The sequence below is a fragment of the Callospermophilus lateralis genome, chromosome 16 (genome assembly GCF_048772815.1).
Source record: "Callospermophilus lateralis isolate mCalLat2 chromosome 16, mCalLat2.hap1, whole genome shotgun sequence".
Classification (NCBI taxonomy): Eukaryota; Metazoa; Chordata; class Mammalia; order Rodentia; family Sciuridae; genus Callospermophilus; species Callospermophilus lateralis.
This window is the reverse complement of record NC_135320.1, coordinates 16592658-16597273: the sequence shown is the minus strand read 5'-3', so window position 1 is coordinate 16597273 and position 4616 is coordinate 16592658. Positions and strand designations below refer to the sequence as shown.

The following is a 4616-nucleotide window of genomic DNA, read 5'->3' as shown; positions in this document are numbered from 1 at the left end:
AGTGTCAAACATTCAACTACAATTTTTGAACTCAATACTATGTACTTTATATACAATTAGAAGCTGGGCATGGTGGTGCATGTTGATAATCCCAGAGGCTTGGGAGGCTGAGAGGAGGATCATGAGTTTAAAGCCAGCCTCAGCAGCTTAGCAAGGCCCTCAGCAACTTATAAAGAAGGGTCTAAATAAAATACAAAAAAGTCTCTAAATAAAATACAAAAAAGGGCTGGGGTTGTGGCTTAGTGATTAAGTGCCCCTGGGATCAATCCCTGGTACAAAAAAAAGAAAAAATATTAAATGTGTGCAATTATGTAATTTATTCCTCAACACACAATAACTCTTTATATATTAATATATATAGTTTATATAAAATCAATATATATATATATAAATAAATCAACAAGCTTCACCCCAAAGAAGTGCACTTACCTACCTTAGGTTACATATGCAGAATTTTCATCAGGTTTTCAAACCCCAAAGCCCATTCACACATCCACCAAACAAACATTTTAGTGTGACAGAAGATGCTCAAGAAGTGGATTGAGACACAGGGAACAAAACAGGCAAAAATTCTTGCTTTAGTGGCACTTATAATCTAGCTAAGGAAGAACAGGTAAGAAACATAAAAACAAGAAAAATAAATAGTGTGTTATTAGAGGAGAAATGCTTGGGAGAAAAAATAAAGGGGACTACCCGATGCCACTGGTTATATAGGCAGCAACTTTAGAGAAGATGATCTGAGAAGGCTTTGGTCACAAAGCTGCCACCTGAGCTGGGCATAGTGGTGCACACCTGTAATTACAGCGACTTGGGAGGCTAAGGCAGAAGGATCACGAGGTCAATTTAGTGAGACCTGTCTCAAAAATCAAAAAAAGAAAAAAAGGTCTGGGGAAGTGAGCTTGGCGTCCTCAGAAGCGGGGCGTTCTTGCCTGGGCCTCGCAGCATCAGGAGGCCGGATGGCAAGGGGTGGTGACCCCGAGGGCTGGCATGCTCCAGGCCATCGTGATGCTGGATGAGAGATTCCATGGGGAAGGGTATCAGGAAGGCTACTGAAGACGACGGCAGATAGGGTAGAATTGAAGGAAAACAGCCAGGTGTGTTGCATGGAGCCAGAATGGGATCTGAGATCAGGTGCTACCAAGGCTTCACTTTTGCACAGAAGCATTTCAGGGATGCCAGCCAGAGGGACAGCAGGAGATAAAAGCCTTGGCGTCACTGATGGGAATGATTCAGAAGTTCCCCTACAATGAGCCTGTTTATGACAAACTCCATGAAGACCTAGATAGGATCAGAGCAAAGTTGAAGCTGCTATGTTCATTACTAAACGTTCGACCTGACTTCAAAATGCATGCAGAAGGTTCTGGACTTTCATTTTGAAGATGACAGATGGCTGCAGATAAAACCCCAAGGGATAGATGTCTGCATGCTAAGAATGTGATTAAAGGAAAAATTGATGGGAGGGAAAAAATAAAAAAGGTCTGGGGATATAGCCCAGTGGTGACGCGCCACTGGGTTCAACCCCTAGTAGAAAGGAAGGAAGGGAGGGAGGGAGGGAGGAAGGAAGGAAGGAGAGAGAGAGAGAGAGAGAGAGAAGAAGGAGGAGGAGGAGGAGGAGGACGGGAGGAGGAGGAGAGGAAGAGGAGGAGGAGGAGAGGAAGAGGAGGGGAGGAAGAGGAGAGGAAGAGGGGAGGAGGAGGAGAGGAAGAGGAGGGGAGGAGGAGGAAGAGGAGGAGGAGGGGAGGAGGAGGAGAGGAAGAGGAGGGGAGGAGGAGGAGGAAGGGGAGGAGGAGGAGAGGAGGAGGAGAGGAAGAGGAGGGGAGGAGGAGGAGGAAGAGGAGGAGGAGAGGAGGAGGAGAGGAAGAGGAGAGGAGGAGGAGGAGGAGAGGAGGAGAGGAAGAGGAGGGGAGGAGGAGGAGGAAGGGGAGGAGGAGGAGAGGAGGAGGAGAGGAAGAGGAGGGGAGGAGGAGGAGGAAGAGGAGGAGGAGAGGAGGAGGAGAGGAAGAGGAGAGGAGGAGGAGGAGGAGAGGAGGAGAGGAAGAGGAGGGGAGGAGGAGGAGGAAGAGGAGGAGGAGAGGAGGAGGAGAGGAAGAGGAGAGGAGGAGGAGGAGGAGAGGAGGAGGAGGGGAGGAGGAGGAGGAGGAAGAGGAGGAGGAGAGGAGGAGGAGGAGGAGGAAGAGGAGGAGGAGGAGAGGGGGCAGGGAGGAGAGGGGAGGGGGGAGGGGGGAGGGAGAGGGGAAGGGAAAAAAGCCAAGGTGTCATCTGAAGAAAGACTTGGAGACGAAGTGAGAAGGTAATGAGGACATGTAGAGGAACAGCAAGTCCTGCTGCACAATAGGACCAGTGTTATGGCAGCGAAGTGAAAACTTGCCTACTGATGAAGGATCACAAAAATACCTCAGAAAAGGAGACAAGCATCAGGGAAGTCAGAGAAGCTTCTGTCCCAACATTGCCTGTTTCTGGAAGGTCAAAGCAGAGGAACAACATGAACAAATTCTGTTTTTAAATGACCCTCAGTTTGCTATGTTGACAATAGATTGTAGAAGGTAGAAGTGGGGACAAGAAAGCAAATAGCCAGAGTAAACATCTATTAAAATAATCTTGGAGATGATGGTGGTTTAGACCAGGACATAGGAGTGGAGTCCATTTTCTGTTGTTATAACAAAATACCTGGAGCTGGGTACTTAGAAAAGAGGTTTATATAACTCATGACCCCTGAAGGTTCAAGAGCATGGTGCTGGGGCTGGGGATGTGGCTCAAGTGGTAGCGCGCTCGCCTGGCATGCGTGCGGCCCGGGTTCGATTCTCAGCACCACGTACAAAGATGTTGTGTCCGCCGATAACTAAAAAATAAATATTAAAAAAATTCTCTCTCTCTCTCTCTCCTCTCTCACTCTCTCTTTAAAAAAAAAAAAAAAAAAAAAAAAAAAAGCCTTGTTTTTTTTAAAAAAAAGAGCATGGTGCTGACATCTGCTCAGCTCTGGTGAGGGTCTAGTGGCAGAAGTATGTGCAGAAGTGATAGTGAGAAGAAAAGCCAGGGAAGGGCCATTCCCTTTTTATTTTTAATTATTTATTTGCAGTACTGGGAATTAAACCCAGGTGAAGTGGCACCACCTTTCTCCACAGAAAAGCCCTCTTCACCATGGCTGATTTTAGGACTGTCAGAAAAAGAGTCCAATGTAGATAAACTTCCTATTTTCGTGTCGCCCTGTTTACTTGGCCACTGGCCAAGAAGATACCAGCACTCCAGGTGCTGGACACCTCCTTACTAGTTTTTCACAAACATATCCAGTATAGGACTTTGAAGAAATGTGCAAACAAGGCCTCTGGCCTTGAGCTGGGCTTCACAGAGATGTCTGCATTTTTAAGATAAGTTACAATTGGGCTCCATGGTAACAGCTGGCAGGGGGAGGAAAGAAAGGGGAGGAGAAGCTCCCCCCTTCTCAGGTGTTGTCCTTGAAGAGTTAACATGTCCAGAACAGTGAAAGAAAAAGCTGCTTTTATGTGAACTTCTGCAGACTGTGAACTTCTGAGCCCCTCCCCTTACATGCTGGGTATAAAACTCTGAAACTCCCTGAACTCAGGGTTCAGGGGATTGATTGATTACAGCAAAGGCTGTACCCTCTGAACCTGGTTGCAGCCAAATAAAACTGTTTCCTGCTATCTTCGGTGCCTTGCCTCGTTTGTCCTTACAACACAGGGTCTCAAACATGTTAGGCAAGCACGGTACCACTGAGCTACATCTCCAGCCCTGTTTTTAATACCTTATTTTTGAGACAGGGCCTCAATAAGTTGCCCAGGCTGGAAATGAACTTTTGATCCTTCTGATTCAGCCTACTGAGTAGCTGGCATTACAGGTGTGTCCAACCATGCCTGACTTTTTTTTTTTTTAATTTATGAATCTTTTTTTCTAATTTGTTATATATAACAGCAGAATGCATTACAATTCATTTCACACATCTAGAGCACAATTTTTCATATCTCCGGTTATATATAAAGTATATTCACACCATTCATGTCTTCATACATGTATTTAGGGTAATGATATCATCTCATTCCACCATCTTTTTTACCTCATATCCCTTCCCTTCCCCTTCCATCCCTCTGCCCTATCTAGAGTTCGTCTTTTCCTCCCATGCTCTCCCTCCCAAACCCACCATGAATCAGCCTCCTTATATCAGAGAAAACATTTGGCATTTGTTTTGGGGGGATTTGCTAACTTCACTTAGCATTCTCTTCTCCAACTCCATCATGCAAATGCCATGATTTTACTCTCTTTTAATGCTGAGTAATATTCCATTGTGTATATATACCACATTTTTAAAATCCATTCATCTACAGATGGGTATCTGGGTTGGTTCCACAGTTTAGCTATTGTGAATTGCGATGCTGTAAACATTGATGTGACTGTGTCCCTGTAGCATGCTGTTTTTAAGTCCTTTGGGTGTAGACCCCAAGGAGTGGGATAGCTGGGTTAAATGTGGTTTCATTCCCAGATTTCCAAGGAATCTCCATATTGCTTTCCATAATGGCTGCACCAATTTGCAGTCCCACCAGCAACCTATAAGTGTGCCTTTGTCCCCACATCCTCACCAACATTTATTGTTGTTTGTGTTCTTA

General features: G+C 45.5%; 1 pseudogene; it reads left to right on the top strand.

The window, feature by feature from the left end:
* The first annotated feature begins 987 nt into the window (after nt 1-987).
* LOC143382362 (protein LTO1 homolog pseudogene) lies at nt 988-1377 on the top strand (annotated as a pseudogene).
* The last annotated feature ends 3239 nt before the right edge of the window (nt 1378-4616 follow it).